Source organism: Phascolarctos cinereus, unplaced genomic scaffold, assembly GCF_003287225.1.
Source record: "Phascolarctos cinereus isolate Bilbo 61053 unplaced genomic scaffold, phaCin_HiC Scaffold_2;HRSCAF=192, whole genome shotgun sequence".
NCBI classification, from domain to species: domain Eukaryota; kingdom Metazoa; phylum Chordata; class Mammalia; order Diprotodontia; family Phascolarctidae; genus Phascolarctos; species Phascolarctos cinereus.
The window spans coordinates 278,740,191-278,762,923 of record NW_027555625.1 but is presented as its reverse complement, the minus strand read 5'-3'; positions in this window follow the sequence as shown (position 1 = coordinate 278,762,923).

The window sequence follows — 22,733 nt, the reverse complement described above, 5'->3', positions numbered from 1 at the left end:
TTTGGATTCAGTCAAAGGGCTGCACTTGAGGACTTAGAGGGCCACATGTGGCTTCAAGGTCGAAGGTTCCTGATCCCTGTGCTAGAGAAAGTGGACACACACACTTACCGAAACCTGACGAGAAAACAAGAATGAGGAGAAAAGTATGTGCTCAGGGCAACTCAGAACACTGGAACTATAGATTTTAGTGTCTTCTTTCTGTCTCAGGAACTGTGCATAAAAGTTTCTTGATGAACATAGCTTCTGTGTTTAACAGATGTTTCCACTACTGCGCTTTACTAAACACCCCACTGGGCACAATGTCTCAACCAAACTAATTGATCCACTGAGTGACTTCTTAGATTCCCTCCTTCCAAGCAGTTCCTTTGCTCATCAGGACTTACCTTCAATAACTATGATATACATCACTTACAGCTTAATGCTTCACTGATGCTTTCATCTGAAGTAGCATCGGGTTGTTTTAGGAAAAGGCAACAACCTTTATCCTAAACTTGACAAATGCTTCTCAAACTCTAGTCATTTTCAGGATTGTTCTCCTTCTCTACCTCTCAGACATAAGAGAAGACAATGCAGAAAAGCATTTTCTGTCTTCCCTTCTCAGCAAAAATTTATAATGGAGAGCAGAATACATTTTCTCTACTCTTTTTTCCTTCAGCAACAAGTTGTGATTGAGAATATAATGTATTTTCTGTTTCTTCATCTCAGGGGCAGGTAGCAGCCCACCTTATTGACCAATTAATCTGCCTACTAATTACTGACAGAAAAGACAGATAGTTATGGTCTGAAATCTGAAATCTATCCATTCACCTCATTTCTTTTTGAGTCCTTTTTGTTAAGTACTCTACCTTAGCTTATGATTACTAACTGAATTCCCATCTTATTTCTAAGATCAGGTAAATTACATTTCTGCCATAACCATACAACAGTCCTGGGGTCCATACTTCCCCAGTTATTAATCTAAAGATTCTCCAATTCTTCAGTTCTTCATTTACAAATCACTGCACCTTACTATGTTCTCCATTTATTCCAGTACTTGAAAGTCAGCTAGTCAATAAGCATTTATTAAGGATTTACTATGTGTCAGGGACTGTGCTAAGTGCTGGGGATTCAAAGCAAAGTCTCAAAGAACTTAGAGTCTAATGGGGGAGATAACATATAAACAATTATATATAAACAAGCTACATACAAGATAAATTGCAGATAGTCAACAGAGGGAAAAGGAGATTGGAAAAGGCTTCTTGTAGATGGTGGGATTTTACTAAAACTTGAAGGAAAAGAGGGAAGCCAGGAAGCATAGGTGAGGAGAGAAAGAATTTCAAGCTTGTTATATTCAAATGAGCAACTGATGTCTCAGAATTCTGAGTCAAACTTAACTTCCATAACCACTTCTCTTAGAACTCTGAGTTGACCCACATCCCAGGTAAGTGAACTATCAAAGTAGACCACTCAGAAACTACTTTTTTCAGAATCAGATTTATGCTCCAGGTAAACTTTCCACCAATTTGCTACCTCTTATAGATGACTTTTCCTAAAACATCCATTTTGTCCTTGCAAAACCTTTCATCTTACCTGCTTAGAAAATTTCCCATTCATTACTCTCTGCATCAAGCTTCTAGATTGATATTCATGGCCCTCCACAATCTGACAGTACCTTAGAACCATACATGTTTAGAGGTGAAAGATCATTTTACCTGATTCCTGCATTTGCAGATAAGGAAAGGAAGACCCAGAGAGAGAAAGTGATATACCCAAGGTCACATTGTTAGATAATAACAGTTGTCCCAATATTATATCTTTCTGCCAGCATTCGTCCCCATCTGTAGTCACTCTCCTCATTGTTCTACAAAGCAACTATGCTCATTTTCATCTGTGTACCTTTTCCACCATTGTTTCTCCAGAGGACCAGAAATGTCCTCTGTCCTTCAAATTCTATGAAGCCTTCTTTGATAACATAGTGAGTTTTCCTTCAAACATTTTCCCTTGGCTTCTGTGATTACATAAATTTTTGTCTCCTTCTTTTTGACTCACTCCTTGATTTTTCCACTTCAGCAGCTTCATTTCTTCTTTTTGATCCCTAAATATGACTCAGTCTTTGGATCTCTGTTCTTATTTCTCTGTACAGAGTACAGAGTACTCTGTATTTCTGCACTTATTTCTGCATCCTCAGAAATCACATCTCCAGATATCATGGCTTCAACTTTATGGATGACTTTCAAATCCACATCTCTCATATCCCAAGTTTGAGTCCTGCATTCTAAACTGCCTGATCTTTATTTCCTCTTAAATAGGCAGCCATTCAATAAGCATTTATTAAGTGCCTACTATGTGTCAGGAACTTTGCTAAATGCTGGAGATAAAAAGAAAGACAAAAAAACAGTCCCTGCCTTCAAGGAGCTCACAATTTAATGGGAGAAACAAGTATATGTGTGTGTGGGTGTGGGTGTGGGTGTGTGTAAATGTGTTATATACGGAATAAGTAGAAAATAATGAACAGAGGGATGATGGCACTAGAGCTAAGATGGATTGGGAAAGGCTTCCTGTAGAAAGTGGGATCTTAATTCAGCTTGAAGCAAGCCAGGAAGTGGAGATAAGGAAGGAGTGAATTCCAAGCGTGGGGATATCTTGCTTATAGAATGGTAAGAAGGCCAGTGTCACTGGATCAAAGAGTACATGGGCTCGGGGCAGCTAGGTGGCACAGTGGATAAAGCACCAGCCCCGGATTCAGGACCTGAGTTCAAATCCAGCCTCAAACACATACTACTCACTAACTGTGTGATTCTGGGCAAGTCACATAGCCCCAACTGCCTCACCAAAAAAAAAAAAAAAAAGAGTACATGGGAGATTGTAAAGTGTAAGACTGGAAAGGTGGGGTGGGAGAGGGTAGGTTATTTTTTTTTGTTTTTTAGGCAATTGGGGTTAAGTGACTTGCCCAGGGTCACACAGCTAGTAAGTGTCAAGTGTTTGGTCTGAGGCCGGATTTGAACTCAGGTCCTCCTGACTTCAGGGCCAGTGCTCTATCCACTGCGACACCTAGCTGTCCCTGGGGAGGGTAGGTTATGAAGAGCTTTGAATGCCAGAGTATTTTGTATTTGATCCTGGAGGTTATAGGGAAGTACTGGTGTTTATTGAGTATAGGGGTCATATGATGGGACTTGCACTTTAGGAAAATTATTTTGATAGTTAAATGGAGGATGGACTGGAGAAGGGAGAGACTTGTAGCAAGCAGACCAACCATCAGACAATTGGAAGAGTTTAGACATGAATATCTCAGTGTTACCTTGAACTCAAGACATGAAACTAAACCAATCATCTCCTCCAACACCCCAACACACACACAAACACACACAGACACACACACACCAGCTACCACCTTCATAGATCTTTTTTCTGTCAATGTTCTCACTATACTTCCATTGACTTAGATTTGAAAGCTTAGACTCATCTTTGACTCCTCTCTTTCTTTAAGTCCCTATGTCTCATCAGTTGTTTCTTGTTTCCTCTCCTTTCCTTTCCATTGACTTCACTGCAGTCTAGTTCCTCATCACTTTAGAACGAGACTGTTATAGTTTTCTTCTAGGTAACCTACCTGTTTTCAGCCTCTTTTCACTCCAGTTCATCCAACACATCACTGCCAGATTAATCTTCCTCTAAAAAAAAGTTATGAAAATCTAATAATACCTGTTAATCCACTGCTCAAAAACCCTCCATGGCTACCAACTGCCTTTGGGTAAAGTCCAAACTGAACCAGACATGTAAGGTTCTTCAACTTCCCTTTCTAGTCTTCTCTCCCACTACTACTGGACATTGACCCTATGCTTCAGTCAAATTGGGCTATCCACCAGTCTCCGAAAATACTCTATGATTTCAATTTTGATGTGTAATATTAGCCATGGAGAGCAATTTAGGGCTACACAGAAGTGACTTGTTGGCAAGATGAATCCCACCTACCACTCTACTAGAAATTCTTAGAAAAAGTACGAAGATAGTCTAACTCTGCACCATGAATTCAATCATTGAAAGAGGCTGATAAGATCATTTTGCATGTATTGGACTTATTCTAGCAAGTTGGATCTCTGAAAGCTTAGTCCTGGAAAAGTCAGAGACAGAGATATGGACTTCTCTTGCCAGCTACTTTCTGTTGCATTGCCTTTAAAACAACACTACTTGTTGTAGGTACTATAAATGGGCCAGCCCTTAGAATAACTGAGAATTAAATTCCATAAACATTTATTTAGCACCTGCTATGTATACAGCATTCTGCTAGGTGCCAGGGACTCAAAACTAACTAACTAACTGACTAAACAAATAAATTTTAAAAAAGGACAAATAAATAAATGGATGAATAGATGAATAAACAAATAAATGTGTGTGTGTGTATACACACATATATATATGTATATATATGTATGTATGTATGTGTATATATATATATACATATATATATACACATACATACATATCATAGTTCCTTCTCTCAAGTAGCTTTCAGTCTATAGGGGTGGGGCAAAGGCAAAGAAGTCAAGTACACTAACAGCAACAACAACAACAATACAAGTTAGAATAATCAAATGCATAGGAGAGGTCAAACAGAGAGGGGTAAGAGATTTAAGAAGGAATGAAATCACTTCTCTAGAGCACTAATGTCAAACTCAAATAGAAAAGGGGCCGCTAATCCACACCTAAGGATACTAGCTGCATGTTGACCAAGTTTGTAATATTATCTGTGTCTTATTGTATTTTTCTTTATTTCACTAAATATTTCCCAATTATATTCTATTCTGGTTGGATTGTACTCCCAGTGTAGCCAGAATGTTTGACACTTCTGGTCTAGACGATGGAAGTAATCAGGGAAAGTTCCATGGAAAAAGCGATAGCTAAATTGGGATTTGGGCTCCAAAGGGATGTCAGCTATCATCTATTTCAACTTCTTTCCTTTACAAAAATGAGGGAAGCAGGTTTTAGGGAAGTGTCCTGTACATTTACAGGTACTAAGCAACAGAATCAGGATTTGAATTTAAGGCTTCTGACTCCAAATACAGTTTTCTTTCCATGACCCCAATGTGGAAGAGATGGATGAATAGGAAAACTTACAGGGGAAAGGTGTAATCCATTGTGGGCATATGCAAATGGACAGAGGTGGTAAAGAACAGGACAAGAATGAGAAATGATAGCTGGCTTGTTTCTAGTGTTCCACAATTGCCCTCTTAGTCATTCCCTCAATTCTAGGGGCTCAGGGACTTCGTGCTATCCCATAGATGCCCTCATACTCACTCAATATCCTATTGTCATATTTTCCCTTACCATTAGGCCCTTGATCTCAGCCAGCTGATAATCAATCTAATTAACTAGTTGTGACAATTCGGTAGTGGTGCTAATATTTTTGTGTTATCCCTGCCAGGGAGACTTTTGGAGACAATGCCATAAACCTCAGGTGAGAGGTACTACATATGTTTACATACAGTATATAAATATGTATAAATAGTATACTATATATGTGTATGTATATGTATAATATACTTTGCAAACATTAAAATTACTTTGGAAACACCACTATGTTAATAATGATGTAATAAGTCAAAAGAGTAGCTCTAATGGTGGTAGTTTTTTTTAATTGTATATTTTTTATTATTTAATTTATTTATTTTTAGTTTTCAACATTCACTTCCACAAAATTCTGAGTTCCAAATTTTCTCCCCATCTTTCCCCTCCCTCCACCCTAAGAGGACATGCATTCTGAATACACCTTCCCCCAAGGGGCAGCTAGGTGGCATAGTGGATAGAGCACTAGCCCTGAAGTCAGGAAGACCTGAGTTCAAATCTGGCCTTAGACCAAACACTTGACGCTTACTAGCTGTGTGACCCTGGGCAAGTGACTTAACCCCAATTGCCTAAAAAAAAAAAAAAAAGAAAACACACCTTCCCCCAATCTGCTCTCCTTTCTATCACTCACCCCTTTCTCTTATCCCCCTCCCCTTCTATTTTCCTGTAGGGCAGGATAGATTTCTATACTCCTTTGTCTGTATATCTTATTTCCCAGCTGCATGTAAAAACAATTTTTAATATATTTGTTTTTAAAACTTTGCGCTCCAAATTCTCTCCCTCCCTCCCTCCCTACCCACCCTCATTGAGAAGGCAAGCAATTCAATATAGGTTATACATGTGTAGTCATGCAAATACTTCCACAATAGCCATGTGGAACTGTCATACTAACTATATTTTCCTCCATCCTATCCGACCCCATGTTTATTCTATTCTCTCCTTTGACCCTGTCCCTCCTCAGAAGTGTTTGCTTTTGATTGCCGCCTTCCTTTCTATCATCCCCCCCTCTTATGCCCTTCCCCCCTGTTTTCCTGTAGGGTAAGATAGATTTCCATACCCAATTATTCCCTCCTTAAGCCAAATCTGATGTGAGTAAGATTCACTCATTCCCTCTCATCTCCCCCTCTTCTCTCTACTGTAAAAGCTTTTTCTTGCCTCTTTTATGTGAGATAATTTACCCCATTCTAACTTTCCCTTTCTGCTTCTTCCAGTACAATCCTCTCTCACCTCTTAATTTTATATTTTAGATATCATCCCTTCATATTCAACTCACCCTGTGCCCTCTGTCTATAAATATATATTCCCTCCAACTACCCTAACACTAAGAAAAGTCTCATGAGTTATAAATATCTTCTTTCCATGTAGGAATGTAAACAGTTCAACTTTAATAAGTCCCTTATGATTTCTCTTTCCTGTTTACCATGCTTCTCTTGAGTCTTGTATTTGAAAGTCAAATTTTCTATTTAGCTCTGGTCTTTTCATCAAGAATGCTTGAAAGTCCTCTATTTCATTCAATGCCCATTTTTCCTCCTGAAGGATTATACTAAGTTTTGCTGAGTGGGTGATTCTTGTTTTTAATCCTAGCTACTCTGACTTCCAGAATATCATATTCCAAGCCCTCTAATCCCTTAATGTAGACGCTGCTGATTATGTTTCCACAATACTTGAGTTGTTTCTTTCTGGCTGCTTGCAATATTTTCTCCTTCACCTGGGAACTCTGGAGTTTCGCTATAATATTCCTAGTAGTTTTCCTTTGGGGATCTCTTTCAGGAGGTGATTGGTGGTGGATCCTTTCCATTTCTCTTTTACCCTCTGGTTCTATAATATCAGAGCAGTTTTCCTTGATAATTTCTTGAAAGATTATGTCCAGGTTCTTTTTTGGCTTTCAGGTACTCCAATAATTTTTAAGTGACCTCTGCTGGATCTATTTTCCAGGTCAGTTGTTTTTCCAATGAGATAGTTCACATTGTTTTCTATTTTTTCATTCTTTTGGTTTTGTTTTACAATGTCTTGATTTCTCATAAAGTCACTAGCTTCCATTGCTCCATTCTAATTTTTAAGGAAGTATTTTCTTCAGTGAGCTTTTGGACTTCCTTTTCCATTTGGCCAATTCTGCTTTTTAAGGCATTCTTCTCCTCATTGGCTTTTTGGACCTCTTTTGCCATTTGGGTTAGGCTATTTTTTAAGGCATTCTTTTCTTCAGTATTTTTTGGGGTCTCCTTTAACAAGCCATTGACTAGTTTTTCATGATTTTCTTGCATCACTCTCATTTCTCTTCCCAGTTTTTCCTCTACTTCTCTTACTTGCTTCTTAAATTCCTTTTTGAGCTCTTCCATGGCCTGGGACTGATTCATATTTTTCTGGGAGGCTTTGCATGTAGGAGCTTTGACTTTTGGTGTGTTCTTCTGGTTATATGTTTTGATCTTCTTTGTCATCAAAGAATGATTCTATAGTCTGAGTTTTTTACAATTTTGCTCATGATCCCAGCCAATTACTTGAGTTTTAAACTCTTTGTTAAGGTAGAGCTCTGCTTCCAGTGTGGAGAATATACTGTTCCAAGCTTCAGGGGTTTTGTGCAGCTGTTTTCAGAGATACTTCCAGGGACTGGTAAATTTTCAGGTCTTCCATAGTGGTATGATCAAAGGAGAGCTGTTTACTCTTCTCTTGGCCTGTGCCCCGGTCTATGAGTGACCATAAGCACTCTTTTCTGCCTTGGAACTTTGAGGAGGATTCTCTCTTTACTGCTACTATAAGTTCCACCACGCCAGCACTCCTCCTTGCCCCAGATTGCCATCCAGAACTGTGACCCAGATCCAGGTACAGGCAAAGCAAGAGATTCCTGCCTTATCACCAACAGAGATCCCAGCAATCCCCCTCTGATGAGCTGGTAGATCCCCCTACCATCTATGGGCTGAGAGCTCCAAAAGCAGCCACTGCCACTGTGGTCACCACCCTGGGGCTATGCTAGGGCCAGGACTGGACCACACAGCTCTTTTACCAAGTCCAACAGGCCTTTCCTACTGACTTTCTAAGTTGTCTTTGGTGTTTGTGGGTTGAGAAATCTGGAAATTGCCATAGCTCCCCGTAATTCAGTCCCCTGAGGCCTGCTTTGCCTGCATGCCCACGCTGAACTGTGCTCTTCTACCAGCCTGGTGCAAGAGACCTTACCTATCAACCATCCAGGTTATCGTGGGCTAGAAATTGTTTCACTTTGCATTTTTGTGAGTTCTGCTGCTCTAGAATTTGCCTAGAGTCATTTTTTTACAGGTATTTGGAGGGGCTTGGGGGAGAGCTCAAGCAAGTCACCGCTTTTACTACACCATCTTGGCTCTGCCCCTAATGGTGGTAGTTTCAGACACTGTACTAACATTCAAGTGGGTAACTCTTCAGATCCCCTGGGCTTCCTACTCTGCTTTATGCTTACAGACAGCCCTGCATGTTGAAAAAAAATGTATTTTGAACAGAATATTGGATGATTACTACAAAGAAAGGAATAAATGTGTATTTTCTTTCAGCTGTTCCTCCTGACACCTGGGTAAATTGTTGTTTACACAGGCAGATCACCCAACCACTCCCTCAAAGGTAAATAGGCTCTTTCTGCCTTCCTAGGCCCAACACAGACTGACTCAATGAAGCAAAGTTTGTTCCAAGTGGAAAGAGAATGCAATCCATCCTCCCTTCCCTTGCTGGGGCATTCTCACCACTACCCACAACACTTAGGAGTGATGTCCTTTCTGAAGGCCATTTCAGCCCCCTATTCTTCTAAGATCTCAGGGCTCAGAGCCAGAGGGAATTCTAGAGATCATCTAGTGCACTCTTCGCTTTTGATAGAGGAGGAAATGATTGCTCAAAAATTAATAAATAAATAAAGTGATTTGACAAATCTTAGTATCCTATGAGGAGTCAGAATTCAAACCCTGCTCTCCCGACTTTCCACTAAATCAAGCTGCCTCTTTCAAGCCATGTTAGATGGGATTAGATTCTTTTACCATAATCAATGATCAGGATAAGCAAATACCCCTCTCCAAAAACCTAAGCCCCAGTGTTGCTGACCTATTATCCACCTCCATATGACTGAATGCCCTTTTTGATGTCAGTGGTTTAATGTAACTGACAACCCTTTAATGCCTTAGACCTTTCCACCGGTAGTTGTATTTTAACAGGAGACAGATGTCACCACCGCCCTGGTTGCTATGACTAGAGGGTGGGGTACCAAATATTCTGAGTCAAAGACTTGACTAGGACATCAATCTGTACAGGATGGAGGAGGGGAAACTCTCCCTGGAAAACACAGAGGAGCAGACTGGGAAGATTCAGCAAGTCTCTGCCATAGCCTTTTAGCAGAGGATTGGCCTGTAACAGTGAGGAGAGGGACACAATGCTAACAACTCACATTCCAAGATACACTGATAACAATAGCTTTCTCCTGTGGAGTGCTTTGACATTTACAACATGTGGCCCTCACCATGGAGAAACAATATCGAATGACGAATACAAAGTAGACCTTTGGGCTCAGGAAGTTTGTTGTTGTTGTTGTCCAGTTGATCAGTTATGTTCGTTCTTCACAACCCCATCCCCGTGAAATAACTGCTCCACCCTCCAAATTCTCACTATAATTCTGTAAGTAGTGTAGACTTATTATTCCCACATTCCCACATTCCAGATGCAGAAACTAAGGCTTAGAGGTTATGTGACTTATTTATGCAGCTAGTAAAGGTTGGAGCAAGATTTCACTCAGTCAATAAACATTTATTAAGCACCTACTACGTATCAGGCACTGTGCTAAGCCTAAGGATACAAAAGATATTCACTGCCCTCTGGGAGCACACAATCCAAAGGAGTCAAACTTGTGCTAGGCAAGAAACACTATAGCATATTATTAATAACAATATCTAGCATTTGTATAGCTTTGCAAGGTTTTTTTTTAAATGTGCCATATTTCTTATGTCATCTGATCTCACAACAACCTTGTGAAGTAGTAGGTTCTTTTATTATCAATATTTTACAGCTGAGGAAACTGAGGCTGAGAGGTGCCCAGAGCCATATAACCAGGAAGGAAATGTTTGAGGCAGGATTTAAACACTGGTTTTCTAAGATGCAGGTCCAGGACTCTATCCACTGGATTACTTAGTTGCCTCTTAACTCAGGTTTGAAGTGCTCAGAAAAAAGCAGGCAGCAAACCAAGTACGGTGGGACACAGCCCTGCACCCTGTTACTGAGAGAGGCTGAGGCTGATGAGCTCTTAATCCTCCCATTTGTGAGCGTCTTCTGCTGTGCCCCTTACCCTCAAACTTGTATATATTATGTATATGTTGTCTTCCTCCAATAGATGTAATCTCTTTGAGGGCCGAAATTATTTTGTTTTTTTTTTCTTTTTTGGGTCTCCAGTGCTTAACACAGTGCTTAGTACACAGCAAATGCTTAAGAGATGTTTGTTGATGACTGATGTGAATATATGTTTAATATGAACGTGTAAGTAGAGCCTATATCAGATTACACACCTACTTGGGGAGAGGGGAGGGGAGGGAGGGAGAGAAAATTTAGAACTCAAAATCTTATGGAAGTGAATGCTGAAAACTAAACATAAATAAATACATAGATTTAAAAAGAGAGATGTTTGTTGAACAAATGAGCAAAGGTAACAGAGCCTCTAGTTTCTGCCTAGAGTTCTCAATTAAAGGTACACTGATAGCTGTAAGTTCTGAGGTTCAGTTTTTTCCTAGAACTCAACTCTCTTGAATTTGACTACACAAATCTGTCCCCTACCTCTGAGCCTAATGGAAATTCCAGATCTCCATCTATCTCCTGCATGATACTTTCCTGCTCTTCCTTCAGTCACTAATGCCTCTCTCAACAAAATATCTTGTATTTATTATGTATGTGTATCAATACATAATATTAGTAATGTGTCTCTCCTCCAAAAAAGTCTAAGTTCCTTGGGGACAAGATTTTTTTTTGTATCTCCAGTGCCTATCATATAATAAGCACTTAATCATATGCTATGTTGATTGATTGTTGATTGGCTTATTGATTGATTACCCACAAATAAGATAACAAATCTAGAAGCCTTCCAATGCTATGCCCAGTAGGAACTAAAATGCCACTAGTTTTCCTCTCCCCCCCCCACCAAAAAAGAAGATGATACCAGATGACCTATCTCACCAGTCATCACTACAGCTGACTGAATGAGCATGTATGACTAAGCAGATGGCCGTGTAGGAAGTATGGATTTCCAATGAGATTAGCAAATCCAGAAGGGAGCATTTGTAAAATCTCGTTGCAGGACTGACTTGAAGAGGGTTTACAGCTATGACACGGGCAAACCAGCTGCTGCAGATACACCAAGCAAAAAGGAAGTACTTAGTGATTGTAAAGCACTTTGGAAATAGCCAAAGACCATAAAAAAAACTCTCATCCAATTATTTCTGGGTTAATTTCCTATACGATATTAGAAGGGTGGAACTTCAATGCCCTCAATATCTTTTTATCCTCTGACATGTCCTTATGGCATTTCTGAGCTGGAAGGAACCTTCAAGGCCATGTCATCCAACTCACACGTGAACAAGGATCCCTTCCCACATGATATCTGACGAGTGGACATCCAGCCTTTGAGTGAAGACTTTCAGGGAGGTGGGACCTCCTGATTTCCAAGCCATCCCATTCCATTATTGGACAGCCAGTGTTTCTCCTTGACACCTAGATACATTACTCCTACTTCCGCCTAGAAGTAGGATTCTGCAGGCAGAATAAAATCTAATTCCTCTTTCACATATCATCCTTTCAAATACTTGAAGACACCCCATCCCAATCCCAAGACTTGTTTTTTCTTGGCTCAAATCCATGGCTCCATTCTCATTTGGCATAGTTTTCAAGTCTATTCTCGTCCTAAATGCAGTCCTGCAACTTATCAGTGTTTTTCATGAAATGTAGCTCTACGCATTGAGCACAATACTTCAAGGATAGCTTGACCAGAACTATAACCTCTCTAATCCTAGACACCATACTATCTCATTGCAACAGAAGATTGGGTTAGCTTTCTGTTGTAATATATGACTGACTCAGATTAAGTCCGCAGTCCACTAAAATCCTCTGACCACTTTCAGATGAATTTTTATATGGTAATGCCTCCTCCATCTCGAACATGTAAAGTTAATTTGTTGAACCCAAGTGCAAGACTTCACATTTATCACTATCAAATTTCACTTTATCAGATCTGTTCCAACAATGGATTTCTGGAAGTATTAACTCTATCATACAACTTGTTAGCTATTCCTCCCAGTTTAGTGTCATCTGTAAATTTGGTAAGCATTTATAAAAAACTACCAACTGGCCCATCTTCTTGTCACTACAGCATAATTACTAGCAAGTTTTCTTTCCTGATTTTCTCCATATGGTTCTAAAGGCCCCTAGTATACACTAGGGGTACATCCTATACTCCAGGTCTTAAAAATAAAGTAAAATTAACATATCTTCTGAAAAAGGTAGGTTGGAGCTATATTTAATTCCAGTCAACTAGCAATATGAAGCTAGATGGTAAAGTGGATAGAGTGTTGGGCCTAGATTCTGGAAGACCTGGGTTCAAACTCAGCCTTAGACACTTACTAGCTGTGTGACCCTGGGAAAGTCACTTAACCCTGTTTGTCTCAGTTTCCTCATCTGTAAAATGAGCTGGAGAAAGAAATGGCAAACTGCTCCTGTATCTTTACCAAGAAAACCTCAAATGGGCTCACAAAGAATCAAATACAACAGAATGTCTGCACAAAGCAGTATAAATCCAGTCTAGTATAAGGCATTATGAAGGTTACAGAAAAACACGTATGAGCAAGAGCTCTGGCCTCAAGGAGTTTATCGTCTAGACTCTAGTTGGTGACATGAGGTGCAAACATAAAGCCACGAGAGAACAATAATATAATACATAACATATATAATATAATTAATACATAATAAATATAATATAGTTACAGAATAAAAGCTAGACAATGTAAACAAATATCAGAATATATGAGTTAGAATGGAGTGAAAATAGAGCCATGAGAAATTAGGAAAGAGAGGGATGAGTGCTGCTAAAGGAGGTTCTGTGGAAAAGATGGCATTTTGTTTCACCAAGCATACCTAGACTGCCTGTGTACCTACTACGACCACTGGGATCATTGTGCGTCTGTGCTCCGGAGTCTGACTTTACTTCCTTATTGAGGACCAGGTTGCCTTAGAGATATCCCCTCTGGAGGCAGAGAGCCGGCAGTGGTCTGATGCAAGAATCAGAGATGGTGTCTATGTACTTACTGTAAATACCCCAACTACAGAGCTTTCAATTTAAACTCGGCATCTGTGAACATGAGGGAATACATACTATTCAGTCAAAAGGTGGAAGTTTCTATAAAGAGAGACTGGGGTGGGGGCTTGGGTGGGTGAAGGGAACTGAAAAACTGAATGCCTTCCTCTCCAGATCCTTTAGAAACATTTTAAAAGGATAAGGGAAGGTAACAGAAGTCCATCTCATGACAAGTGGTTAGAGTAAAACCAGCTCCTTCCAAACCAAATCAGGAAACAGTGGGGAGGGAATAAAAGCCTATCAGCACCAGATGTAGCATTATTACACTCAAGAGTTCACTGGAGAATACTAGCGCTTTGCTAGGGCCAATCTGCTTTCTCAGAAATCTTATAGAGGACAGAAATGAATAAAGTCTTTTTTTTTAAGGGGGGAAGGGGTGTTGCTCTTCCTTTTCAGCCATACACATAGCCCCAGAAAATGTGCAAGGTAAATTAACGAGTGTGTCTGCCAACATACACAAGATAGGTGTAAGAAAAATGGCTATGCCACTCTCTCCAAAGAAGCTGGCCTTTAATAATACAACCACAATCTCAGCAGTTTGCTTCAAAACCAAGAAATCTCAGTCAACTCATCCCCCTTCCAAGAAAAATACAAAGACTCTTCCAGCCCCTGGCAGGTGCTTTTCCCCTTATAAAACAAACACAGAAATAAATATTTACTAAGTTTAGCCAACTCAACATATGTCACCTAACCACTGGCTTTTTTTTTCTTCTCCCCACCTGTGGCCAAGCTCTCAGAACTGTGGTCAAATACATAAGCTCCAGCTCTGCTCCTAGGCTCAGTTTGGAGAGAAAACCCTTAGGTGATAGAGAACAATGGAAGTAGCTCAGGGAGAAGGCCAGGCCTGAAGTTAGGAAGACCTGAGTTCAAATGTGAACTCGGACACTTTACTAGCAATGCACCCTGGGCAAGACACACAGTGTTATATGAATGCTTACTATCATCATCGTCATTAATAGTTCAGTGATATGGACAATGTTGTTTATGTACTAAAGGAAGAATGGACTTTAAACAAAGCAAATGCTATTGGCTCTTCTTGTTTGTGAAGAACTACAGGAATGTACGACTACCCCAGGGGTCAGGCCATGACATTTACCAGTAATAGTACATAAGTGGACGTGGATGTTGCTACTCTGCTGACCCCCTTGACTAATTTCTCATTTAGATATCTGTGGGAGAGAGTCATGCCTGTTTTTCTCTAATGCCACCATCAAGAACTGCTCTCTAAATCTAGGAATACTCTCAAGAGGTGATGCTTTGGTTTGGTTTTGGCTTTTGATTCTTTTGCCTTGTTTTGTTTTCTTTTTAGCAGATCTTATTTTCTTCTTTCTTCTTGGCCAAGTGAGGCTAGATGGGCATGGCTAGACAAGGTAGCAAAGTGCACTTCAAAAAAAAATAATAAAATTCCTCCTACCAAAGTGGTGGGAATTGTTTCTGTGAGCCCCTCGTTTGTTACAGAGAAGAGGATGCAGATAGTTGCCCAGTGAAAAGCTCAGATTAAGCTCACAACATAATTTCCATTATGTTAATGTTGCTTTAAAATATATTGCACAGAGTGCTGCAACAATCAAATTATCAATTATAATGTCTACTCAGAGTAGAAAAGTGTTGCAAACAGAGGGCTGATTACTGCTTCAGTACTTCCAATCTGCATACTCATTGTTTAGTACAGGGAAAACAAATTATCTTGTGTTGGCCCCAGTTCAAATTTAATTAAATGAGTGCAAAGCAATTATAATAAAGTACAATAGTGTAGTAATGAAAGGAAAATAACTCATTAACCTATTAATCTTTATTTATGTTCCTCTCAAATAACTATGTAATTTCTTTATCACTGTATCCCATAAGAAAAAGTCGGGTCTCGCTGCTCTTGGCCTGGTTTAACAGGTCTTATTTTACTAAGATGCTCTCCCTGTGACTATTTTTACCAACTTTCTTTAGCACTCAGTCTTCCCCCCACCCCCCAACATGCACCCTGCTGGCAAACTCCCCACCCACACATACATGTATGTGATCTAGATTTAGAGCTTTTCTCCCACATTTCCCTGACACTTGTCAGTTGTACAAGGTAAATCTCTCTAGAAGCTTTAAAGACTGCTTACCCCAGCATATGGAATAGAACCATCTTCTAACATCTGCTGTGTAAGATAATGTGAGGGGGGAGGGAGTCAGAGAAAAGAGGAGAGAGAGAAGAGAGAGACAGATAAGACATCAGATACAAAGACATAGGGAGACGGAAAGAGAGGGAGAGAGACAGAGATGGAGACAGAGAGACAGAAGGAGCCAGGAAAAAAAGGGAAAGAGAGAGGAGAGACAGACAGATAGATAGACATCAGACACAGAGAGATGGAAAGAGAGGGAGAGAGTCAGAGATGGAGATAGAGACAGAGAGGGAGATAGAGAGAGAGGGAGACAGAGAGGGGGGAGAGTCAGAGAGACATAGAGACACAGAATCAGAGATAGAGAGAAAAAGAAAGAGGGGGCTGAAGACAGAAACAGACAAGGAGGTATCTCTTTTTTAAGAAAACGTCAAGCCTATTCTCTCTGCTATAATTTCAAAGAGATATCAAGAGACAGAAACTGAGACAGAGATAAGGAGAGATTTCTTTTTTTAAGGAAAACTTTATTCCTCTTCTCTATGACTTATAGTTTTAAATAGCTATAGAGAAAAAGCCTTAGGCTTCCCTTACAATTTGGTTTTTCGAGATACTGCTTTACTGAGCATTCTCCCTAATTTGGAGAGACCATAACCCATCTTCAACATGTTACCACAAACAGGGAGGCAGGGCAGTTGAGCTGTGAGGCCAGGAAGGCAGCACCTCCTGCCAGCTCCCAAAGAGGACGTCAGCTGATCCTCCCACCCTGAGGCCCAGGGCACATTCAGGAAAGCTGGTACTTCCCAAGCTTGTTGTGAGGAAGGCATTTTGTAAACTGTTAAGTCGCCTCACCTTGAGCCTTCACTGCATGCATCTCTAGACACTTCTCTTATCACAGCTAGCCAAGAAAAGTCTAGGTTCCCAGATTGGGAAGAAAAAAAAAAGCAGGCAGAGGGAAAACAGTTGCCTGTGGTTGCCAGCAAAGGATTTCGTCAGTCACATACTAGGGTGAAAAAACCATCTGAACAGGAGTTGAAACCATGCCCTTCACAATTCAATTAAATGCTCCATGCTTCAGTCTTGTATTCTTTCTTCGTTTATTTTAATTTTGGTAGCGATTAAATGGTACAGTGGAAAGAGCACAGGCTTTGAAGTTACATGGACCTGTGTTCAAATCCTACCTCACACATTTACCACTTGTGTGATCTTGAAGAAATCACTTAAGTGCCCTCCATGGGCTACAGCTTCCTTCTATGTAAAATGAGAGGGTTAGACGAGAAGCCTCTGAGGTCCCTTCCAGCTCTAGAGCCATGATCCTATGATATCTCTGATAAGCACTATGCTTGGACAGTGGCCTGGGCACCACAACTTGAAATTTGTATAAAGCTTGCAATGGCTCCACATGGTTGCATCCCTGCCACAAAAGCTCACCTTTTATGACACGGCTAGTGATGCTATTTGGCTGTGAACTATGGAACACTATGATCTTAGAAGGATCTGATCCATTTGGGGGATGGAAAGAGACATAGCAGGTCCAGGGAGGCAGAAGCACACCATCATGACTTGACAAATGGCAAAAATCTAATTTTGAAAGCAGTGCCAATTCACAATTATTTGTTCATTTAGCTTTCTTTTGCTGATATGCCTTTTAGTCATTCATTCAATCAATAAACAAGAATTTAATAAACATCTATTTTGTGAGACAGTGTTGCCGCAGTGGGGGACGGGCATGTCAGAGGGGAAGGGGTGGGGTTACCAAAATAAAAGAATGAGTGCCTACCCTCTATGAGTTTACATTCTGATGGAAGTAACAACCATGGTCATCTCTGTCTTCTGGGGGTAGCTCTTCCCCTAACGAAAGCGGGAACAGATACACAAGCTTTACAAGGCAGAGACACACAGCAAATAAGACAGAAACTGAACACAACCTCAACATATGTTAGTAGCCAAATCTTCTAGGTTCTGAAAAATATCTTTTTTATTTGTTTCTCTCTTAGATTCTGAATGGGTCAATCTAATGTAAACCCTCTCTACCAGCGACCCGATTCAACTTAGAAATGACAGGTTTTCCTATCTAATTCTCATTTAGCAACCCCAGTTAAATGGTTTGAGAAAGGGAGATCCAGTGTTCTTCCCTATTCACTTTTACCAGTCAATGGAACATTATATTTCATCAGAGCCCAGAAACAAAATCATTTCTTAGAGGAAGGGCAGAACTGGTTACTCTGAGATCTGGGAAATACACAAATCTCTGTTCTCTCCCCAGAGTCATTCTTCTGGTCCTCCCACATATGTACATGGAGGGCTCTGTTCCATTGGAAGGCTAAATTTTTGGCTCCCTTCTCTGCTTTCATATGCTAATAAGAATTAACTCTTCAGGCAACAATGGGGCCATGTGCATGTATTATATAGTTCTCCAGTTACTCATTGCTCAAATAAGGATAGGGATTGGATCTGTGATTTGATTGGCCTAGGGAGCTCCTGGTAAGGAAACTCACTCTTATCAATGACAGCCAATCCAGCCAGCATCTTCTCTGCAATTTATAATCTTTGACTGACTTAGAATTACCTTGAAGCCTGTTATACAGGGTGACCCAGCCAGCATGTTTCAGAGGCAAGATTTGAACTGTGGTCTTTCTGACTAGATCAACTTTCTAACCACTATACCAGCCTGTCTCTATTACTCATTGCTAATAAAAGGTGTGACTGTAAAGTAACATCACTGGCTTTTTTAAAAAATAAACCAACCAGAACTTAAGCCATCAACTGAACCATGTCTTCCTCAAAGAAGTCACCTCGGGAGGCTATTCACTTATTCCAGTTGCCAAAATATTTTGGGAATTCCTCTTTGAAGATCTCTTTCAGAAGATTTCAAAAGCAGGTTGCCCACTTTTCGATATCCTCAGTGTTGGTGGATTTTCCTCCTTTACGTGGAGTTTCATTTTGAAAATAGCCCAGAGACCCTAAGTCCAGTTAGGTGAACAAGAAAATGCAAAGGAAGTGTGACTGCAGAATAATTCAGTTGTTCTGACTTGAAGATTATTATCAAATATACTGTTCTTTACTCAATGCACCCTGGAAAGGATATCTACCCATAGTCCAGCCTGTGTACTTTCTGCATCAAGCCCTAATACTCTCTCTCCCTGGCTGTGAAAAGCCAAGAAAGGAACAGTTAACATACCCATTCATTCATTCACTCAACACACACATACGAAGTTCCTACCATAGGCAGAATACTGTGTTCTGCTCTGGAGAAGTTAAAAGGCTTAGATGAGAGCTAGATCTTGTCCTTATGAAGCCCACAATGTCATGGATTTGATACATACCATGCATAATGAGTGTGTTATAGTGGTAAGAGTAATAGGTTTGAAGTTGAGGGACAAGCATTGGTGCCCTGGTATGTTGGAGGAATTGGAAAGGGGGAGAAAGTGTTGGTGACAAAATCTACTTGGAGATAATAATAATGATAACAAATATTATTATTATTACCTTTGTAACATTGAATAAATCATTTCACCTCCTTAGGTCTCAGATTCTTCATCTGTAGAATTGAGGCATAACAGTATCTAATTCTTGGGGCTACTGGGAAAAATGCTCTTTATAAACCTTAATGCAATATAGGAATGTGAGTTACCGTAATACAAAATTGCCCTTAATAAGTGTATAAGAGAGGTATATGAGAGTACACAGAAGGTTCTGGAGGCAGTATTTGAGTTGGGGGATGAGGGGAATAATAGAGAATAATAGGTGAAAAGGAACAAATGCAGAAAACTGCCCAGTGTATTTAGAGGGAGAGAAAAGCATAGAATACGTAAAGAAGAGAGAGCATGAGGTGATTTTGCAAAAACAGATGTGAAAGATTGTGAAAGACCTTGAATGTCAGGCTAAGGAAAAAAGCCAAAACTCAACTGGAGTAACCAGGGCTTTGCCCCGAGGCACTAAAATTTAGAGGGAGCGCTTTTACTCTAACAGGTAGAAAGAACTGATTTAGCACCTAAGTGAACAAGAGTATTTGACTAAAGAGGAAACTACCAGGGTAGTATGCATCTCCAGCTCCTTCACTCTCCTCCCCAGTTGCCATACCCTAGGTCCCCTCCTGATGGCAGTCTCCCCAGAAATGGCATCTCAGCTTCCTGGGTCTCTGACTTTCTTCCACAGGGGCTATTATCCCAAAATCTCTCTCTCTTTCCCTTCCCTCCATCTCCCATAGAATTTTACGTTAAAATTTGATTCATGGGCCTCTTTCATGCTGTTTGCCCTAGGAACGTTTTGTAATGGTTGCATGGGCACCAGAATTGCTAATAATAGCCCTCCTAAGGAGTGTGAACTTCATTCAACACTCAAAAAGGAGCCATTGGAGATTTTTTGATTTTTTTTTTTGGTTGTTCTTGTTGCTTTTAGCAGAGTATGATAGATATAACCACGTCAGTGTATTGGAGGAATTGAAGAAAGAGAAAGTGTAGATGACAAGGCCTACTTGGAGACTCTTATAAGAAATTCTGGGGTGTGGCAATGAAGGCCTAGAGTCATGCCAAGAGTAATAGAGAAAGGAGAGGACAGATGTGCAGAATATTTTTGAGTTCTGGCAACTGACTGATTACAAAGAGCCCTGGATCCTAAGTACTAGACCTCTAGGTGGCCAATGTCTGGAAAGAATTAAAGAGGAGGGAAATTGTATCCAGACTGCAAACGCAAGATAGGAGACAGGTAAGGGGATAGTCCAGGCACAACAGTGGGACTAGAAGCTGCTGCTGGTCAAGGCAGAGCCAGGAATTGGAGGCAGATGGGCAATATGGAGGCAGGGACCAAAGGGCTGAGTAACGTCCAGAGTCAGAGTAGATAGGCAAATCAAAATGAAGGCAAGCTGAATGAGTTCATGCAGGCAGCAGATCAGAAGCCAGGTACACAGACAAGAAGCCAGAGAATGCAAATACCAGAGGGCAGAGAAAGGTAGGAGTCCAAAGTCCAGGCAAACAGTCATCGGGCACCAGGATACCTGCTGGAACTGAAGAAGTAAAGCAAAGCAAACAGAAAAAACAGATGCCAAGCACTAATAATAAGGAAAGATCGTGATAAGCAAGGCAGCTTTTCTATCTCATATACTAGAACAATCAGAACTGAGTAGGAAATCACATGGGGGAAAGGGACAGGGAGCAGTTAGCACAGTATAGGGAACAGGACACTATGACTTGGGGTCAGGAAGCCCTGGTTTCACATCCCACCTCGGACATTTATTAACAGTGTAACCCTGAGCAAGTCACTTAACATCTTCATCCTTCGGTTTTCTGGTCTGGAAAATGAGGAAGTTAGATTCAGTGACCATTTCAGTGGCCAGTGGTCCTTTTCATCTCTAAACCTATGTTTGAGTTAATGTGATCTGGATGAAAATTTCATTTCTGTCACTACCTGTATAATTGTAAACAAGTCACTCTATCTCTGTGAGTCTCAGTTTCCTCACTGAAAAAAAAAAAAAAGAAGGGGTTAGAATAGATGGCCCCAATGGTCCTTGCTAGTTCTAAACTTACAGTCCTGTATGTAAATTTGAGTAAGGTCCTGTGCTTGGTGAATTCCTTCATGACCCCAGCTTCTTCCAATACTGTATTATTGGAAGCTAGGTGGCATAGTAGATAGTATGCTTGACACGAAGTCAGGAAGACCTAAGTTCAAATCCTGCCTCAGATACTTCCTGACTGTGTCACCCTGGACAAGTCACTCAAGCTCTGTCTCCTTCAATTTCCTTAGCTGTAAAATGGGCACAAGAATAGCAGATATCTCACAGGCTTGTTGTGGAGATCAAATGAGATATAATAAATGCTAGGTACTAATATTATTAAATTATGGTCTATTATTGTCTTTCACTTGAATCATTCCCCTAGTATATGATAAAGATGCATTGTGGTATGATAGAAAAAGCACTGCCCTAGTCATCACAAAACCTCTCTTTGTCCTGGCTCTGATGCTTAAAAGCTGTATCACCTTGAGCAAACTCGCAGTTTCCCTGAGAAGAGCGGCTTTTCAAGACACTTGCATTATATACCTCACGGAGTTGCTATGAAGGAAAGACAGTATAAATTGCTGTCTAAATGTGAGTTATTACTATGATTATTATGATCACTTATTGTTATTATTATCATTATTATTTGTTACATGGATTCTCTTTTCCAGGGCTGCTTTTAGTAACCATCAGCTCAGAGAAAGAACTGCAAAGAAAGCATCTTTTTTCCTTTGGCTTGGCAACTCAATTGTGTGGCTGCACTTGTCCCACCCTAATGGAATGGAGCAATGTTCTAATTAAAAAAGAAAACACATCTTTTCACCAGCAGAAAGCCAAGGCATTGTGATTCTGTTGTCCTGAAGAAAGCATGCTTTAATAAAAAAAAAAATCCTTTTATAATCCCTCCTTCTGTTCGTAGCTTCCCAAGGCTTTTCCTGGCAATAAAAGGATCGTAAAGTTGACAAACAGAGGCAGAGACAAAGAAGAATGGGGAGATAATGCCCTAGTGAATAGGGATGTATTTGAAGGTGTATTGATCCCACAGCACATGGAATATGAATGTTCAAAGCCAAAGCCACCATATAGGTTAATATTTCTATTGTAGAGCATAAGATCCTCTAGGATGGGGACTTTTTCTTCCACGCAACACTTACAATTGCACCGGGCACCAGGGAGCCTCTTCGTGTTAACTAAGGTGAAAGAAGACATTGGGCATTACAACATGACCTTTTATATGAGGTGCATGTCCTTAAATGAGCTCCCCTCACCTCTCCATCTATCCATCTCCTACTCATTCTGCAAGACCCAGATCAAGTCCTGCTTCCTTCATGCAGGTATTCTTGGTGATTCTGAGCCTGACATTTACTAGTCATTCATATTAGCATTGCCTATTTTTCTTCTCCTAAAATGCTCTTTTTCCTGCTCTTTGCCTCATGGAATCCCCAGCTCCCTTCAAAGCTCAGCTCAAGGACCACCTCCTTCAAGAAGCCTT